The sequence below is a fragment of the Azolla caroliniana genome, unplaced genomic scaffold, assembly GCF_043228905.1.
Source record: "Azolla caroliniana isolate FFs.n. ecotype wild unplaced genomic scaffold, voAzoCaro1.0.p SCAF_13, whole genome shotgun sequence".
NCBI classification, from domain to species: Eukaryota; Viridiplantae; Streptophyta; class Polypodiopsida; order Salviniales; family Salviniaceae; genus Azolla; species Azolla caroliniana.
In genome coordinates this window covers 8,706,714-8,728,142 of record NW_028230448.1, presented here as the reverse complement: position 1 = coordinate 8,728,142, position 21,429 = coordinate 8,706,714, and positions in this window count along the sequence as shown.

The window sequence follows — 21,429 nt, the reverse complement described above, 5'->3', positions numbered from 1 at the left end:
TCGGACCGACAATGGGGGAGAGTTCAAATCAGAAGAATTCGTCAAATTCTGCCGACAACGCGGCATCCGACGTGAATTTACGGCACCACACAATCCGGAGCAAAACGGGATTGCAGAACGCATGAATCGGACAATCCAAGAACGGATAGTTTCCATGCTCCAACACTCCGGACTGTCGGATGGCTTCTGGGCAGAGGCTCTACTCACGGCAGTACACATAATCAATATGTCGCCAAGCAGACCTCTAGGACTTCAAATTCCTCAGGAACTATGGATCGGCAGTAAGCCAAATTACGACAAGCTGAGGATCTTCGGATGCGAGGCGTACGCCCTTATTCCGAAAGATGATCGCCGAAAACTTGCACCTCGGTCCAGGAAATGCATTTTCCTTGGATATGGATCAGACGGCGAAATGGGATACCGACTCTGGGACCCCGAACGCAGACAAATCGTTCGAAGTTCGGACGTTGTGTTCAACGAGTCGGCTATGAATCCATCAGTCAAAACACCGATCGAAGTCCGAAGGGTAACATTTTCCGATGTGCCGACCCTTCAAGAAGGCCCCGCTCTTAACACACGGTCAGCTTCGCGGGTAGCTGAACCTTCCACTACCGACTCGGACAACTCTGACTCGGCACAGCAGAATAATCCGCTTTCGGACCATCCGACCTCCATACCCGATACGACCAGTCCAATCATACCTCGACGATCCGAGAGACTGTCGCAACCTCCGGAGAGGTATTCTCCTGGAATTTTCTTCACCGACGCCGGCGAACCGACGTCTTACGAAGAAGCATCGACATCTGTCGATTCAGCCACCTGGCATCTGGCGATGGAGTCGGAAATGCACTCCATTCGGGCAAACAAGACTTGGGATCTGGTCGAATTACCTAAGAATCGACGTGCTCTTCCTTGCAAGTGGGTTTATCGACTAAAAGAGACGTCTGATTCGACCACCCCAAAGTACAAGGCCAGATTAGTTGCGAAGGGCTTCCGACAAGAATATGGCGTCGACTTCGACGAGATTTTTTCACCAGTGGTGAAAATGACAACCCTTCGTTTTCTACTCGGCGTAGTGGCAACCGACAACTTGGAGCTGATTCAGCTAGATGTCAAAACAGCCTTCCTCCATGGTGATCTTGAAGAGGAAATTTATATGGAGCAGCCAAAAGGCTTCGTGGCAACTGGCCAAGAACATCTAGTCTACCGACTCAGGAAGAGTCTATACGGCCTCAAACAGGCACCGCGACAATGGTACAAGAAGTTCGACGACTTCATCCAATCGATCGGCTTCTCCAAAAGCGATGAGGACCATTGTCTTTTTACCAACACAGCTCAAGATGGATCACCCATCTTCCTCATCATTTACGTGGACGACATGCTAATTTCTGGACGCCACGCGGGCGAACTTGCCGATCTCATTCGGCAATTGCGGTTGAAGTTTGCCATGAAGGACCTCGGTCCGGCACGACACATACTTGGCATGAAGATTAGTCGGCATCGCGATAAACGACATCTTTTTTTGTCTCAGACCGACTATATCGGACGTGTCTTGGAACGCTTCAACATGCAATCAGCCAAATCTGCTTCAACCCCGCTCCCCATGAATCTTCGGCTCTCTCAGCGAGACTGCTCGACATCCGGTCCGGAGGGGGAAGATATGAAGTCGGTACCGTATGCACCGGCAGTCGGCTCCCTTATGTACCTGATGGTCACGACACGGCCTGATATCTCTCATGCCGTAGGAGTCGTTAGCAGATTTATGCACAATCCTGGCCGATCGCATTGGAACGCAGTCAAGCATGTGTTCAAATATCTGGCTGGCACAAAAGACCACGACATTCTTTTCGGTCCGAACTCAACCTCAGGCGTAGTCGGTTACACCGACTCGGACTTCGCCGGCTCTATAGACAGTCGGAAATCAACAACCAGATACTGCTTCAAATTCGGCAATGGAGCAATTTCGTGGAAATCGAAACTTCAGGAGTGCACAGCGACCTCAACGACCGAAGCAGAATATGTAGCTGCGTCCGACGCTGCAAAAGAAGCTTTGTGGCTCGGCCGGCTGGCGCACACGTTTCGACAAGTCGACCATGACTCGGCCCCAGTTGTCTATAGCGACAGTCAAGGTGTTGTTGCCTTGTCGAAAAATCCGGTTCACCACAACGCCTCCAAACATATCGACGTTCGATATCACTTCGTTCGGGACTGCGTCATTTCAGGGAAAATCGGTCTAGAGAAAATATCCACAACCGACAATGTCGCAGATGGAATGACCAAGTGTCTCTCGGCAGACCGCTTTCGGTCCCTTCGGCATCAGATGGGCGTAACGACAAACCAGTCCGGTTAGAGCCGGACACAGCGCAGGATGGTTTCAGACAACCGACATCAGTTACTTAATGATCGGCTTCAACTCTTCCGACCCGACCAGTCCGGTCTTCTGCCTTCGGACCCTGCCGACTCGAACAAAACTGATATGTCCGAGAACCTAGGTTTATACCTGTAATCTTAGATAACCCATGTATACGCCCATTACGGGGGAGTGTCGAATACAAGTGTATAATGGACGTATTCACACTATCCCTTTGTATAGCTCAAGTTTGGGCCATTTGTGTAATTAGCATAAATGGTAGTTGCCCTAAGTTTGTCACTATATAAAGTGACCTAGTAACCTTTTTGTAAGGTTGGTTGTATTATTGTTTCTATTGAATAGAAAGATTCTTTTGTGCCTCTCTCTCTCTCTCTCTCTCTATCTCTGTGCACGATCTCAGAAACTGTCATACGCAGGTACTCAACCCCAATCGAATGCTACTTGATCTTCCGCATTGACGGCCTTGTCTCCAACACGTAATGCCCTCCGGCAACGCCGTAGTGTGCTTCATGCAGTATTTGGTCTTTTTCGTCGTTGTGCACCATGAGCCGCCATATGCCATCCACGCCTTTATGGTACAGTGTGTTCTGTAGTAGGCAGAAGTGATGGCTTTGTACTACTAATCTTTTCCGCTTGTCTTTGTTCATCTCCTCTGGAGGTAATCCAGTGCTCAGGAATTGGTGCATGTCAGTGAGCCACTTGTCCTCTCGATGATCGTACCATCTGTTGCCGTTTTAGCTGTGACCCTAAACAAGTCTGCATCCGAAAATTCGTCTGCGACTCCGTCACCGGTTTCTCCGGAGTCTAACCGGCTCGAATAATCTGCAACCGCATGTTGTATGCCTGGCCGGTGGAATATCTCGAACTCAAATTCCTGTAATAATAGCGTCCACCGGGCCAACTTACCCGTGAGTGATGCTTTCGAGACCAAGTAAAGTAGCGCCGAATGATCTACATGAAAGGAAAATTTCCTCCCCAACAGATAGTGTCGGAACTTGGTGATGCTATAGCTCATGCCCAAGGCTTCTCTTTCCATCGTAGAGTAATTTCGTTCCACTTGGGACAGCTTAGGGTTGGCATAATACACAGGCCGGTACCACTTGGGTTCGGTACGCTGCATTAATGCACTCCCTATTGCTATGTCGGACGCGTCTATGAATACGTGGAATTCGTTAGACCAATCCGGAGGTTGCACCACCGGTGCTTGTGATAGTAGTACTTTTAATGCCCGGTAAGCCTTCTCTTCTGTGTCCGTCCATTGAAACGGTGTCCGGTGCACCGCGGCATACAATGGTGTGGCCAGGTCTGCTAGATATTGGAGCATCCGGCTATGCCACTAGATTTGTCCTAGGAACCGACTCAATGCTTTCGCCGTGGTGGGTGCTGGTGCCTCCAAAATTGCTTTGACCTTGTCCGGGTCTACTGCAATACTGTCCTTGCTAACGATGTGGCCTAGTAGTGCACCGCTTGAATCGTCTAAGAACACCTGCATGAATGCTAGAATAAATTCTCCGAAAATCTCCACGATTATTCGCTGAAAGGTTGCCGACGCCGTTTTAAGTCTGAACATCATGACTATGGCGACAAATACTCCCCATTCGGTAACAAAAGCGGTTTTTTCCTGGTCATCGGGGTGCATCCGGATCTGATTGTAGCCGCTAAACCCGTCCAGGAAACTATAAACTTTGTGACCGGCTACTGCATCCAGGACTCCATCCGTAAAAGGGAGTGGGAAGGCGTTGGTTACCGTTGCCGCATTCAATTTCCGGTAGTCAACACATACCTGGATTTTTCCGTTCTTTTTTGGTATGACGACTATCGGGCTCAACCATGTCGCCTTTTTGACTGGTCGGATGAACCCTACTCGTAACAATTTGTCGATTTTGTCCTAAACTTTTGCTGCATAGTTAGGGTTCATCCGATAGCGCCGTTGCGCCACCGGCTTGGCATCCTTACTCAAATGTATCTAGTGTTTATACAACTGAGGATCTAGCCCCCGCATGTCCCCGTAAGACCACACGAACATGTCCCGAAACTCCTTTAATAAGGTGATCATTGCCGTCTTCCTTTCGGGAGTCATTTCTTTGGCGATGTGAACCGGTCTTGTGTCTTCTATGGTGCCTAGGTTTACCTCTTCCAGCTGAGAGGCTTTTACACGTTGGGATACTGCCAATTCCTTCTCCAAAGCTTCCTGCACATGCCGTAACTCTCTGATGGCTTCTTTATCTGGTTCTTCATCGCCATCCTCCGGTTGTATTATATATGGTGCCACTACTTCGATGACATCAACTTCAAATAAGGGTACAATTTTTGGATTCTCTTGTAAGTACTAATCGACCTCTTCATCGGCTAATCCTTCAAGCATGTTGACACATTCCGCATAGAGCGGTGTCAGCTCCTTGCCGGTACTCGAACGTGGTTGTGTAGGTACTTGTACTTTCGCTTTGCCGCACCGAAAAGTGATTATGTTTTTCTGCCAGTTTTGCTTAATGTGCGTTGTTTTTAACCATGGTCGGCCCAACAACAGTGGGTATGCCCCTTGTGCATTGAGCTGGAGGACTATTGCCGAAATGCATAATGCGTGACCTCCGATAGTGACTTCCAAATCTCGTATCAATCCGGTAGGTCTTATTGAACTTGTGTCCGCCATCCGGAGCCAAAATGGGCATGGCTCCCAGTCCTGGATTCCCAGGGTATTACAAGTTCGGAGGCTAATCACATTCACGCCGGATCCTCCGTCTATAATCATTCCGGGTAGCTCTCATCCCTTGACGATGATTGTGATAGCTGGACTGCTCGTGTCCACTACCATCGGTCCTTCTTCTGGATTAGAAAAGAATGTCGGAGCCGGTGGCGTGCCGACCGCAGTCATTCCCGTCTTCAGTCCTTCCGTAAACCGAGGTACTAACTGCAATAGCTGACCTAATGGCAACGTGATTTGGCCTTCTTGCAACGCCTGCCATGTTGGGTTTTCTGCCTAGCTATTGCTAGTGGGCTCCTCTAGATTCTCCTTTTGTTGCTCCAGTTCTGCCACATTCTGCTCGTTTGCCTTCTTTACCCATTCGGTGGCCTGCTTCCGGATGGCTTCTTGGGTTTCCCACTCCGTTGCTTTCTTTTGCCCTCATGGTCACTTGTTGTATGTCCGCGACCTCCGCTACCACCATGTTTACTGCTGGTCGCTTATCGTAGCTTTTCGCCGGACATTGGTTACTGTAGTGTCCCTCTTGTTGGCAATAGTAGCAGTATGCCTTCCAGGTGTTGCTGGATTCTGCTTTCGCCCCGGCACCTGTTTGAGGTCCTATGGTAAGTGCTTGGCCTTGGTCTGGTTGTTTGCTTGATGTACCCTGTTCCGGCTCCCGTTGGTGACCCCCTTTTTTATTGAAATGGCGTTTTTTGTTGAAATGTTTTTTGTTCCAGAAATCCTGTTGGAGCCGGTCGTTGTACTTGCCATAGTCCTCCCTTTGGGGGTTGTAACTGGGGGAGTGATCCTGGTTGTATCGCTCATTCTGTTCCCCATTATAGTCCCGATATTTATCATATTTATCATACCGGTCGCGGTCGTAAGCGTTTCTTCGATCACCGTACCGGACATCTTGTGCCGACCGGTAACGCTCCTCTCGTCGCCAACACTCTTCTTCCTCCTCCTGGTTGCTCCGTGGTTCAATTTGCCGGACTGGTGGTGCTTGCCAATTCAACAAGTTATACTCGCACCGATCCATTGTGTGGTTTCTGGAATGGCAAAGCAAGCATTGAGAACGCATGGTGCAGGGTTTAGGGTTTAGGGTTTGTACGTGGGCTGGACAAGCCACTAACATAATGTTTATGATTTTACTCCCTACTCCTTGAAAAGGAGGAACAGAAATAAAATCCTCGTAAATCGCGCTACTTGGTTAAATATTGGACCTCTAGGCTTATAACAATGAGTGAAAGATCTTATCCATTAGGCTAGTCACTCTTAGTTACGATTAAACTAATCCTTTTCCTCTTTCTTCCTTCAATGTGTTGTAGATTCTCTCTCTCTCCTCTCTCTACCTTTTTGCCCAGCGCCGTCATTCATTCTGTTTCCCTTGTGCATGTGCATTTCTCGCACTCGGCACGTCACATCACAACATCCACCCCCATCAAACCACCTATCCTCATGTATGTGCCAAGAATGGCGGGCTGAGGGAGATCAATCATCCATTTCCTCCTCGTTGACTTGGTGACCCGTGGCTTGCTCATTCTCATCTTCTTCGAGGCCATCAAGATTTGGCTCTTCGTCATGTCGCTTCTTGAAGATCATGACCCTCTTCCCCGCTATTGGTACTGCTATCCTTGTTCCATCGAGTTCGGCGGGGTAGTAGGTGGCATTGTCGTTTGTGCTTGTTATTACGTACGGGCCGAACCAACTTCTCACGAACTTCGAGCTATGTTGGTTGTCAAGCATGTTATCATACACAATTACCCAGTTTCATTCTATCTTCGAGGAACAAGCTGGTGTGTCTTGTCGAATCAAGCTTTGTTCTGTAGTCTAACCGCTTCTAACCTCTCCTTCGTCAACTCCAAATCTTTCGGCGTCCTCTTAAGTTGCCTTATCCTTGTTGCCAAAGATCTTCCAAGCTCATCTCATTGTCCTTGATATTTCTCATCAAGTTATGTTGGTTGTCGAGCATGTTATCATACTCGATTACCTAGCCTCCTTCGATCTTCCAGGGACAAGCCGGTATGTCTTGTCGAATCAGGCTTTGTTCTATAGTCTAGCAGCTTCTAACCTCTCCTTCGCCAACTCCAAATCTTCCGGCCTCCTCTCGAGTTGCCTTATCCTTGTTGCCGAAGCTCTTCGAAGCTCATCTCATTTTCCCACGGAATTGCTACCCATGATGTGATTGTGTCCTCAATGGGAATTACTAGTTTTTGTCCATACATGAGCTCAGCTGGCATGAACCTTGTCACTGAACTGTGTCTGGTTTTGTCCGCCCACAATGCATAAGGTAGTAATCGAGGCCAATTCCCAACTCATCCATTGCAAGCTCTTACAATGTCCTTGACTATAGACCCGTGTCCATGCTCTATCTTGTTGAGAAACAGGTCCCTTCGGATGGGATCCAAATGAGAATCGAGCAAGCCGGATTAGAAGGGACGAAGGGAGGAACCAGACTAGATGGATCCGGAATGAGTCCGGCCAGAGCCAGTATGAACCAACAAGTAGGAACATATTTGTAAATATGTTCAGACGTGACCGTTGAGGTCATACTTGTAAATAGCCCGTAAGTTATATGAGTATAAATATAACTAGGAAAAATAGTGTATGGGTTGTCGTTATTGTTTTTGTTGAGAGATCTTGAGCTCAACTTAGTTTAGTTAGTTAGTCAACCATGTAACTTCGTAGTTACCTAGATAGAATCTTGTTAGAAGGGTTGACTATAACGGCTTAAATAGGACCTTGTACTTAAGTGGGATATTCTAGATCCTCCACTCCTAAGTACATTTAATATAGGACTTACACCTTTGTATATATATTCTCTTCACACATGTGCACCCTTGCACATGAGATCTATATATACCTCATCGTGCGTATTTTTGTATTTGATGATGCTAATTTAATATAGAGTTAATCATCCTCCATCTTGTGTTGTTCATAACTGTACTTCTCTCTCTTGGGCCAATTTTGGCCTTAGAAGACGTTAATATATCTTTCTTTCTTTCTCTCTTGCTCACACACATACACACACATATCACTTAATCTTCCGCTTAGCTTAATCACATAATTAGGTACTAATTAACCCTTGCTTAATTACCTAATTCTTAACATGGTATTAGAGTGTGTGGTTTAGAAAATCCACTAAGCCCACCCGACTCCGTGATCGTGTGTTCGAAACGCCGACAACAAATTCCGGCTATCCACTACCGTAGTGCCGCTACGTAGCACGAATATGTGATCAAGGGAAGGAAATCGAAAAAGCAAGACACTACATCAAAATGAACACACAAATGGGTAGCTCGCTCCCTAGTGAAAAGCTAGACTAGCACAATTATTCATCTTGGGAGTACAAGATGACACAATACCTCGTTGGCCAAGGGTATTGCAGCTACATCAACGACGCACAAGAATATTGACCCGACTCGAAGAATGCTGACTATGCAACATGGGAGCAAGCGGCGAGTCGAGTCATGTATTGCTTGGCAACATGTGTCCACGACCACATGCTTAGCCACATTCGAGACGCCAAGAAGCCTAAAGAAGCATGGGCGAACTTAAAGAAAATGTTCGCCGCCAACACGATCGCTCGAAATCTTCAACTCCGACAAGAGTTGAACAACATTCGACAAGAATATATGTCGGTGTCAGACTACATGGCCAAGGTAAAGAGCATTTCTGACTCACTTGGCTCTATCAACATAAACGTCGACGAAGACGAGATGGTTCAAGTATGCTTGGACGGCCTCGCACAACGATTCGACTCATTGAGGACGACAATCTTCGCGAAGGAAAACCCTCCGTTCTTCGACCTTCAATCAATGCTATTGGTCGAAGAGAACCACATTCGAACCAAGACCAAGGTGTCAGAAGGACAAATGTTCTTCTCGAGTGAGGACGAGGTCGAGGTGGTAGAAGAGGTCGTTTCGACCCATTACACGAAGGGAACTCAAACCTTCGACAATAAGAAGGAAGCCATCGAGAAACCTTCGGAATAAGGGGGGCTTCCATGCCGAACAAGGTCGGTAAACGTGGCCCATTTCTTGCAACTATTGCGGCAAAATCGGCCACCGCGAAGAGGAGTGTCGGAAAAAGAGAAGTGAGTCGGCTTTGACAAGCCGACAACTCACAAACTATGCCAACAACTCTGAATATGACGACTACGGTGGTCTATTCGTAATGAGACACAGAGCGAACTCTATGTTGGTCTTTGACTGCACGAGCACCTCCAACTCGGAAGACGTGTGGTTCATCAACTCCGGCACTTCGCATCATATAACATCACACCAAGAGTGGTTCCGTGACTTAAGAACGCCAGAACGACCCAGCTTCATAGAGCTGGGAGACGACACCACACATCCCATTCGGCACTTCGGCAATGTCCCATTCGGGAAAGAAGGCGAGCAAACTTGCATCAAGAATATCTTCCATGTGCCCACAATAACGAAGAATTTGGTCTCGATCGGCCAAATTGTGGAGCAAGGCATGCAAGTCCGCTTTGACAATGAAGGTTATTTCATTGAGAAAGATGGCCAACTCATAGTGAAGAAATGGAGAGACGACCAGATGTTTATCCTCAATTCGAACGAGGTGAAATTGGCCATGTATGCCAAAGGTTTCAAAACCAAGACGAACATCGAGTTGTGGCACAAAAGAATCGGCCACATAAACCTCCAATGGCTTCGGGCTATGCAATCAAAGGGAGTCATCATCAGACTTCCGACATTCGAGTCGACCAAGTATGCGGAGCATGTCAACTCGGCAAACAAGATTGACTCCCATTTCCAAAGGAGAGCTCCTCAACGTCATACACTCTGATGTATGGGGACCAGTTCAAACGCCGACGATCGGCGGATGCCGATACTACGTCATCTTCATTGACAACCACTCGCGCTATACATGGATCTTCTTGATGAAGAAGAAGAGGGAAGTGCTCTCCCACTTGCAAAAGCTTAAGGGGAAAGTCGAAAAAGAAACCGGTCGGCACATTCGATGCCTACGATCGGATGGAGGCAAGGAGTACTTCTCTGACGAATTCACCTCCTACCTCCAAGGTGAAGGCATCTAGAGAGAATTCTCATGCCAACACACACGCCAACCAAAATGGAGTAGCCGAAAGAAAGAATCGGCAAATACTCGAGGTAGCACGCGCCATGATGCATGAGAAGCACATGCCAAACTTCTATTGCACGAAGGTCTATCTCATGAATCGATGCACCACTAATGGAGTGAATGAGCTAACTCCATACAAGCTCCTTGTCGGAAGGAAGCCGATCCTGTCACACCTCAAGGTGTTCAGAAGCATTGCAAATGTACGCTGTAGTGATGTTTCTAACACATAGTGTGAAAACACCCTCGAAAAGAAGTAAAATAGTAGTTCAAATAAACTAGTATTGTGAAGTCAACTTTATTGGTAGCAAAAATACTTTTTCATTTGCCAAAGATAATTCCTTATAAATAAAAGGTCAAAGGATTGAACCTTACTATAAATAATGATGAATATGTTGGGATTACGGTCCCTCCAGATGGGATGATCAGATGTCCGGGAATCGGGAATGAAGACCCGAATGAGGAGTACCCGGTATTGGAACCGGATGACGAAGACCCGGTTTCGGATCCGGATGATGAAGACCCCGGCTACGGAGCCGGATGACGAAGACCCGGTTTCGGATCCGGATGATGAAGACCCCGGCTACGGAGCCGGATGCCGAATGTACCCGGAGAGAGATCCGGATGCGGGGACATATCTGTGAATATGTTTGCCAAGGGCCCTTGAGGCTATAGTTGTAAATAGCCCCAAAGTCATATGTGTATAAATATGACTTAGGGCAAACAGTTTTACTGTTGCTTATTATTTTTCTGTTTTTACTCAAGAGGAGTGAAGAGGAAGCAGCCGTGAGAGAGAGAAAGTGAGATAGAGCGCGAGAGAGGAAGAGGACGACGCCTCTGTGTATTTCCGCCGCCTGTGGCGAGGACAGCGAGCTCAAGGTCGTCGCCTTGGAGCTCGCCATTGTATACTTCTCTGTATAGTGTTGGTTTGGAGTCCTGTACTCCCGTGGTTTTTCCCGTCTAGGGTTTTCCACGTTAATCCCTGTGTACTCGCGTTTTTTGTTTCTCTGTGTGATTCCTATTTTCTGCTCAATCGATTCGCGCTTACTCGGTTGTGGCCGAGCGAAGAAGGTGAATCTAAGCGTCGATTCCCAACAAACTGGTATCAGAGCGAACTGCTGCAGAAAATGGAAGGCGGCGGCAGCGGGCAGCCGGGGATGATGGTGCTGAATGCACAAAATTACGCCGACTGGAAGATCAAGATGGAGGATCTTCTGATTGTTCGGGACCTGTACGAACCGATTGACAGGTCGGAAATACCGAAAGGGGTACTTGAGTCGGAGTGGAAGCTCCTGAACCGGAAAGCCGTAGCGACGATCCGACAATATGTCGATGTAAGCGTCCTACAACATGTGGCGAACGACACCAACGCATACGAGATGTGGAAGAAGTTGTCGGGCCTCTATGAGAGGAAGAATGCGTTGAACCGGACCTCCCTGATGAGGAAGATAGTGAATCTCAAGTACCGGGACGGCGAGAGTATGGTGGAACACGTAAGCACGTTCATGGGATTCGTGAACCAGCTTGCGGCGATTAAGTTCCCGTTGGAGGATGCAATGCAAGCCATCATCCTGATGTGTACATTGCCGGAAAGCTGGGAGAACTTGGTGGTGACTCTCAGCACCTCGTGCACCGAAGATAACTTGTCCTTACAAACGGTAAAGACAAGTATTTTGAACGAAGAAGCGCGTCGGAGAGATAAAGAACCGGCCTCCGACACGAAGGCGCTGCTTACCGAATCGGAACGGGGAAGACAATGGAACCGGAGTCCGCAAAGACGAGAGAAGTCGGGGACCCGGTCGCAGTCAAGAGGAAGGCCCACATGCTTCCACTGTGGGAAGCCGGGGCACTTCCGAAAGAATTGTCGGCATTACCGAAAGGACAACGGAGCCGACGACACCGATTCGAAGAAGTCACCGGAGAGAAACGGTGGATACCGGGGAGCCACGGACCGGAGAGGTCCGGATCGGCGAGGGCAGGACCGGAAAGGAACGATGGCACTCGCGGCAAGTGAGGAAGAAATCATGCTCATCACCGAAGAAGGTGAACTAAACATTGCCGGCGATGAGACGACCTGGGTGGTCGATTCCGGAGCGTCGTTCCACCTGACCCCGGAAAGAAGATACTTCTCATCCTACACAGCCGGTGAACATGGCTGTGTTCGGATGGGAAATGAAGGTACGTGCCGGATTGCCGGCATAGGAGACGTGTGGTTGACAACCCCGACCGGATGCAAAATGCTGCTGAAGGATGTCCGACACGTTCCGGAGGTTCGATTGAACCTGATTTCGGCCGGGAGGCTAGACGATGAAGGCTACACAGGTAGCATCCGGAACGGCGTAATGAAGTTCAGCAAGGGGAGCCTGATAGTGGCTCGGGCCCGGAAAGACAACACACTGTACCTGATGAATGCCCGGTTATGTCCGGAAGAGCTGAATGTGGCAGCCGACACTGCCGGTGAGCTGTGGCACAAAAGACTGTGTCACATGAGTGAGAAGGGGATGAAGAGGCTTGCAGAAGACAACCTTATTCCAGTGAAGCATGTGCACCTGGAGAAGTGCACCGATTGCCTGGCCGGTAAGCAGAACCGAACCTCCTTCCACTCAAGGCCACCGACGAGACGTAGCGCACCATTGGAGTTGGTGCACACTGATGTGTGTCAGGTAGAAACGAAGTCACATGGCGGAGCCCAGTACTTCGTAACATTCATTGATGATCACAGCCGGAAGTTGTGGACGGCACCGCTGAAGACAAAGGACCAAGTGTTGTGCGTCTTCAAAGAACTCCACGCGAGAGTGGAAAGGGAATCCGGCAAGAAGCTGAAAGCGATACGAGCGGATAACGGAGGGGAATACCGGGGGCAGTTCCAGGAGTACTGTCGCTCGAAGGGAATCCGGCTCGAGTTTACTGTGCCGAAGACGCCGGAACTAAACGGGCTGGCCGAGAGGATGAACCGGACCATAATGGAGAGGGTCCGGAGTATGCTGGCGCATGCGAAATTACCCAAGGGGTTTTGGGCTGAGGCAATGTCGACGGCGACATACGTGATAAACAGATCACCCTCAGTACCTTTGGACGGAGACACGCCGCAGAAAGTGTGGACCGGTAAGGAAGTGTCCTACCGGCATCTGAAGGTGTTCGGGTGTCTCGCATACGTGCATGTGGCAAAGGACCGGAGAGGAAAGCTAGATCCAAAGACCCGGCCATGCATATTCCTCGGTTACGGCGACGACGAGTTCGGCTACCGAGTATGGGACCCGGTCGACAAGAAGATATTCAGGAGTCGAGACATCATCTTCATGGAGGACAAGACACTCGCCGACTGGGAGTCGGAGAAGAAGATGAAGAGCTCCAAGTCGACCGGTGAGGATCAACTCTACGAGGAGCAGTCCCGACCGGCAAGGGACCGGTTAGCACTCGAGGATCCGGCCGAAGACGGTGAAGAAACAGAACCGGCCGAAGAAGATGAAAATGATACCGGAACCGGCCCCGATCCCGAAATGGATTCGGATGAAGAAGAATCGGAAGAACCGGTTACCGAAGCTCCGGAACGGAGATATCCTCTAAGAGAGAGAAGGGCCCCCCGGAGATTTCCGGAACCAGAGCACGTGCTGCTAACCGACGAAGGGGAGCCGGAGAGCTTTGAAGAAGCAAAACATGACACCCAGAGCCGCAGGTGGTTGAGTGCCATGCAGGACGAGATGGATTCCCTGCATGAGAACCACACATATGAACTTGTGGAGTTGCCGAAAGGAAAGCGGGCACTTCGAAACAAGTGGGTGTTCAAGCTGAAACCGGGAGATGCCGGAAACCCCCCGAGATACAAAGCCAGGATCGTGGTGAAGGGGTTTCAGCAGAAGAAGGGCGTCGACTTCGACGAGATATTTGCCCCGGTAGTGAAGATGACCTCCATCCGGACGGTGCTGAGCATAGCGGCAAGCATGGACCTCGAGGTAGAACAGATGGACGTGAAGACGGCATTCCTTCACGGTGACCTCGATGAAGAGATCTACATGCAGCAACCAGAAGGATTCGAGAAGAAAGGGAAGGAGCACCTGGTATGCCGGTTGAAGAAGAGCCTTTACGGACTGAAACAGGCTCCCCGGCAATGGTACCGGAAGTTCGACTCCTTCATGACCGACGAAGGGTACCTCAAAACGCAGTCCGACCACTGCGTGTTTGTGAAGAAGTTCGAAGGAGGAGACTTTCTAATACTCCTCCTGTACGTGGACGACATGTTGATCGTCGGACGGGACCAGGTCAAGATACGGATGCTGAAGAAGGCTCTCCACCGAACCTTCTCAATGAAGGACCTGGGTCCGGCGAGGCAAATACTAGGGATGCACATCATCCGGGACCGGAAGAAGAAGCAGTTGTGGCTGTCACAGGAGAAGTACGTGACAAAGGTGCTTCAACGGTTCAACATGTCGGAAGCAAGACCGGTCGGATCGACCCTCCCGGCAAACTGCAAGCTGTCCAGCAAGCAAAGTCCCAAGACAAAGGCTGAAAAGGAGGATATGATGAAAGTACCATATGCCTCTGCCGTCGGAAGCTTGATGTACGCAATGGTGTGTACAAGACCGGACATAGGATATGCAGTCGGAGTGGTGAGCCGGTACATGAGCAATCCCGGCAAGGAGCACTGGAACGCGGTCAAGTGGATACTCCGATACCTGAAGGGCACGACAAACGTGTGCCTCCGATTCGGCTCCGGTAAGCCCGAACTCGACGGCTTCACCGATTCGGATATGTCGGCTGATGCAGATACCAGCCGGTCCACATCAGGGTATGTGATGACGTATGCAGGGGGAGCTGTTTCATGGCAGTCGAGGCTGCAGAAGACGGTTGCGTTGTCAACCACGGAGGCGGAGTACATGGCGGCTGTTGAAGCCGGCAAGGAAATAATATGGATGAAGGACTTCATTAGAGAGCTCGGTATCCGGCAGGAGGAGTACCGACTCTACTGCGACAGTCAGAGTGCCATCCACCTTGCGAAGAATGCGGCCTATCACTCCCGGACGAAGCACATCCAGCGAAGATATCATTGGATCCGGGAAAGGATAGAAGACCAGGAGTTCGTGCTGACGAAGATCCACACGGACGAGAACGGGTCAGATATGCTGACCAAAGTGCTCACACCCGACAAGCTGGAAGCGTGCCGGAAGAGGGTCGGACTGGAAAGACATCCCATGCCGAAGTGAAGGGGGAGTTTGTTGGGATTACGGTCCCTCCGGATGGGATGATCAGATGTCCGGGAATCGGGAATGAAGACCCGAATGAGGAGTACCCGGTATTGGAACCGGATGACGAAGACCCGGTTTCGGATCCGGATGATGAAGATCCCGGCTACGGAGCCGGATGACGAAGACCCGGTTTCGGATCCGGATGATGAAGACCCCGGCTACGGAGCCGGATGCCGAATGTACCCGGAGAGAGATCCGGATGCGGGGACATATCTGTGAATATGTTTGCCAAGGGCCCTTGAGGCTATAGTTGTAAATAGCCCCAAAGTCATATGTGTATAAATATGACTTAGGGCAAACAGTTTTACTGTTGCTTATTATTTTTCTGTTTTTACTCAAGAGGAGTGAAGAGGAAGCAGCCGTGAGAGAGAGAAAGTGAGATAGAGCGCGAGAGAGGAAGAGGACGACGCCTCTGTGTATTTCCGCCGCCTGTGGCGAGGACAGCGAGCTCAAGGTCGTCGCCTTGGAGCTCGCCATTGTATACTTCTCTGTATAGTGTTGGTTTGGAGTCCTGTACTCCCGTGGTTTTTCCCGTCTAGGGTTTTCCACGTTAATCCCTGTGTACTCGCGTTTTTTGTTTCTCTGTGTGATTCCTATTTTCTGCTCAATCGATTCGCGCTTACTCGGTTGTGGCCGAGCGAAGAAGGTGAATCTAAGCGTCGATTCCCAACAGAATATTAAGTTAGAGGCGGTTTTCAAAAGTAGACAAAAGTAAAGAAAAAGATGGGGAGAAAAGAAGAAGAAGCATGTGTGGATATGAGGAGCACAGTAGACAAAAAAGCTCATAATTTCCTCGTTAGATGTCCAAATTAGAAAAGAAAATATGGATAAGAAAGCTAACCCAAAGAGATTTCCAAGAATATCTTGCATGTGAAATTTGGGGCTAGAAAAGAAATAGTGATGAAAAGAAAAGTCGACTCATATAGACAAGCTTTTTTTAGGGGAAAAAGGCAAGCAATCCTAAACCTATAAATAAGAGCCTATTCTACTGAAGAAGGGGGGAGAGGGAGAAGGAACGTGGAAGCTCTACTCAATTGGATGGAAAAAGAAGAAGGATCAACAACATCGAGAGACATCATCAACAAAGAATCACCTTCTTCTATATTCCACTCTCTTCTTTCCTCCACCTCTCTTCCCCCTTCCTTTATAAATTATCTCTCATATTCATATCAACCCCATTGTAAAATTGATTCTGATTTTATAAAAGAATCTATTATGTTGCAATAAAATAATGTTTGGTTTCACCTACATATCTAATATGTTATCATCATTTTTGTGTATTTGTTTGTGTGCCTAGTGACAAGGGAGCGTTTCGGGCTTGCCCATGCACCTCTCCTTTCACGAATGCATTCAAACTTACGTGTCTTATATGTTATTGTCATTTGTACTTATTTGTTTGTGTGTCTTGTGACAAGGGAGCGTTTCAGGCTTGCCCATGCACATCTCCTTTCACAAAAGAATTCAAACTTACTTGTCTTATATGTTATTGTCATTTGTGCTTATCTGTTTGTGTGCCTTGTGACAAGGGAGCGTTTCGGGTTTGCCCATGCACCTCCCCTTACACAAAGGCATTCAAAATTTCGTGTCTTGCGTGTTAGTGTAAATCTTGCTTGTGTGTTCGTGCAACTTGTGGCAAGGGAGCGTTCGGGCTTGCCCATGCACCTCTCTTTCACAAAGGCATTCGAAATTGTATCTCCCGTGTGTAAACCTTGCTTGTGTGTTCGCGTGTCTTGTAACAAGGAGGCGCCCATGCACCTCTCTTTTCCCAAAGGCATTCAGAACTTTGTCTCTCATGTGTGTAAGTAAGACTTTTCCTTTTGTGTCTGTGTGTAAGCCTTCTTCACATGCATTCGTTCGCCTTGTGACTAGGGGTTGATTTGGGCTTGCCCATGCACCTCTCCTTTTCACAAACACGTTCGAATACTCGGGCTTGCCCATGCACCTCTCCTTTTTACAAACACGTTCGAATACTCGTGCCTTGTTTGTGTAAGCCTTCCTTGACGGGAACTCCAACGCTCCTTATGCACAATGCTCGGCCACAACCGAGCTTAGAATCATACACAGAAAAAACGGGAAATAAAACACGACACGAAGAAGAAACGAGTGCACAGGATGTTTACGTGGAAAACCCGAAGAGGGAAAAACCACGGCAGCCCACAGGCTGCAAACTATCACTATGCTAGAATGTACAACAGTGAGTTCACGGAGGCAACGACCTCGTGCTCACGATCCTCGCCACAGGCGGCAGTTACAACAGAGGCAACAACCTCTTTCTCTCTCTCTCTCTCTCTGTACACTGTTATGCGATCTCTCTATTCTTGCACCAACAAGAATAACAACAACAACAACAACTATAAGTTTGCCCTAAGTCATATTTATACCAATATGACTTTTCGGCTATTTACAAATATAGCCACGATGGGCTCTCAGAAACATATTTACGAATATGTCTCTTCATCCGGTGAGCACTCCTCACCGGGTCTGCACCATCTGGCTCTCCGTAGCCGGGTACTCCTCATCCGGTTCTCACCGGGCCTGCACCATCTGGCTCTCCGTAGCCGGGTACTCCTCTTCCGGTTTCGGCCGAGATTGTTCGTCGGCACTGTTCTTCTCCCTTCCCATCCGGAGGGACCTGTTTCCCAACATTCCTTGTGTTGTGTGTGTGAGCTCTATTTCCTTCCCATCCATAACCCCAATGTTTCCGCCTCACGATCCACACATAGTGACGGATTTTCACGACAATGCATCCTGAACGAAAGCCGATAGAAGCCCGATGTGAAGTAGGAGGAATGTATCCTCATAGGATACTTGTCCGAGAAGATGGCATACAAGTGCTATAACCCTTCGATCCGAGCGGTTCGGGTGAGTCGAGATGTAGTCTTCAACGAATCGGCATCATGGTATAAGCCTGATTCGACTCCACCCGACCCGAATGAGGAAGAGTTGAACGTTGTAAAAGAATAGCGGGCGGAAGCAATAGAAAACCGAAAAACCGAAATGCAGGTTTAATGGAGAGCTTGAATATACATAGTACGCGGGAGATATAGAGAAAGAGTAGAACATAAAACTCTATTCAAAAATTAACTCTCAAACTCTGTACATCGTATGTGTTCAGTGAACACTTTTATACAAGTCCATACGGACTGATAGAAGTACGATGTACTTCAATGCTCACTCGAGCGTCTAACACTAACTACGAGACTATTAACTATCTAGTAGTCTAGGCTACTAATAGGATTCCGATTATTGTTTGATCCAGCTAACCGGCTCCCGAGCTCATTGGCTCAATTGCTCACCGGCTCGTCGATCCGTCTCACCAATCCGACTTCATCCTTCCGGATGCCAATCCGGATCCGGTTGAGCTTGCCGCTCAACACTCCCCCTCAAGCTCAACTTGAGGTCGGATCGTACTGTCAGTCTCCATGGCCGCTGGTCCTTCCACCCAGCTCCTTCGGGCATCACTCCGCCTCGATCGCGCTCCTCGTCCGGTCCAGTCCCGTTTGCGGCGACCCTTCTGATTCTGTGCACCTCGACCTCCTCGGTTTGCTTGTCTGCTCAACAGGCCCAATTCAGCTCCCTCGCTATTGTGACTTCGGCTCTTGCCGATTCGCCGATTCCTTTGTGTTGGTGTCGACTTTCGCTGCCTTCTCGTCCTCTTGGCCTTGAATTGATCCGGTTCTTCCGAATCCATCTATTGAACCAAATCGGTTGTCTCTGATTCATTCCAGCTCTTGTCCGAATCGGTCGCTCTCGATTCGTTTTCCGGTTCCAGGCCCTTCACCACGTCGGACCATGTCCGGGTCTTGGTTCCGACTTGTTCGGATGTGTCAACTTCCTTTGTCGACTCGGCTCCTTTCTTCTTCTTGTCTCTCCCCTTGTTGGTTCTTCCCTTACTGGCGCAATTGACAATGCCCGTTTCTTTGCCTTTGCCCGTTCTCACCCTCAAGTGTGGCACGTCGAGATGCTGAACACCAAGCATTTCGGTGAAGTGCTGCAACTTGTCCAATCCGAGTGGTTTGGTGAACATGTCGGCAACTTGCCGATCCGTATGAACATATTGAAGTTCGACTCCACCGCTCAGGACATGCTCATGCACGAAGTGGTAGTGCACTTCTATGTGCTTTGTGCGAGCATGGAATACAGGGTTCTTGGCGGGCTGCATGCTGCTTATGTTGTCACAGTAGATCAGGATCGGGGTCGGCACCTCGATCTACAGGTCTTGCAGCAGTCACCAAAGCCAAATGGCTTCATAGGTGGCAACGGGAGTGCCCCGATATTCAGCCTTAGTGCTCGAAAGGGCCACTGTTGACTGCTTTTTGTTGCTCCATGCAACATCCGCGCTACCAAGGGAAAACATATAGCCGGAGGTGGATCGGCGATCTGATGCATCGCCGGCCCAATCGGCATCGGTGTAGCCGACTAGCTCTTCGGTTATACCATGTCGGTATAATAGTCCCCGTTCCTTCGTGCCGCTCACATATCACACAATTCGATGCGCGCACAGAAGGTGCTCGACGGTCGGCTTCTGCATATATTGGTTGATCACGCTGATTGGATAACTGATGTTGGGTTGGGTGATTGCATATATTGGTTGATCACGCTGATTGGATAACTGATGTTGGGTTGGGTGATTGTCAAATATATAAGGTTTTTGTCATGAGATGGCAAGACTCGAACCCATGACCTTATGGTATATGGGTCGAGCTCTTAACCATCTCACCATCTATTGTAATTCATAGAATATTATTTTCATTTATGTTTTATTATAAGAAAGTAATGTATATTCCAGATTTCTCTGGAACATTCTAGAAGCTTCAGGATTATTCCTGAGAACACTATAAAAGAAGGCACTAAGCATTATGTTGAACCAAATTGGTTCAACACCAGTCTTAAGCCTCTTAGTCGATTTGTACTTATCTTTCATATAATATAAGAGCTGCTGTCATCATCCTATTTCCCTCTCTCTCTCCTCTTCTCACTTCCTCTCTCTCAGGAATCTTACGCAGTCCCGTCCTCTTAGTACTAATAGTACTACTCTTCTTAGTACTAATTCCATCTCTGTTTTAGTACTATTCCTGACAGTTTGAACCAATTTCTTCCTCTAGCCTACTTGTCACTCTCCCTCATCCTCCTACCCTTTCCCCTATACTATGGCTACTGTTAGCGCCCAAGAATACCAATCCGTTTTCTCCGAGCTACAGTGCCTAAAAGAAAAGTTTGTTGCCTTGGAACAAGAAAACCAACGGCTGATAGGGGATCTGCAACAAATCGCTCTAGAAAAACAACAAACGCAACAACAACATGGGGAGTTAGCGTTACGGGTACAACAACTCGAAGCAGCGTTGCAACAACAAGGATCCAGTCCCCAAGGATTTCATAAAGAGCCCAAGATTGGACTTCCTGTGAAATTTGATGGAACGCGTTCGCAATTTCGGGGATTCCTTAATCAGGTACGCTTAGTCATCCAGATGCATCCTTCCCGATATCCCACTGATGCATCTCGAGTTGGCCTAATAGGCACGCTACTTAGCGGCTCAGCCTTGGCATGGTTCGCTCCGCTTCTAGAAAAACAATCGCCCTTGCTTAATAACTTTGAAGATTTTATTGGTGAGTTTAAAGCCTGCTTTGGAGACACCGACAGCATCAGGACGGCGATCAACAAGATCCGGCGATTGCGTCAAGGCGATCGTCCAGCCTCTGCCTACGCGGCGGATTTCCGCCTACTTGCTTCAGATATACCCTGGGATGATCAAGCACTAATGGAGCAGTTTCGCTATGGCTTGCGAAACGATGTCAAAGATCTACTTCTAACTTTCCCCGAAGAACCAAAGTCTCTTACGGAGGCAATCAGTCGAGCAGTTCGATGTGACAACCGCCTTTTTGAACGGCGTTCAGAACGTCAATTACAGATACCACGCTCTAGGCCAGAGCCCACTTACGCCGCAGTCGCGGCTAAACCGTTTGCACGAGACATACCTCAAGCAAATACTTCGACACCGATGGAGATCGATACCATGCGTCGACGCGGC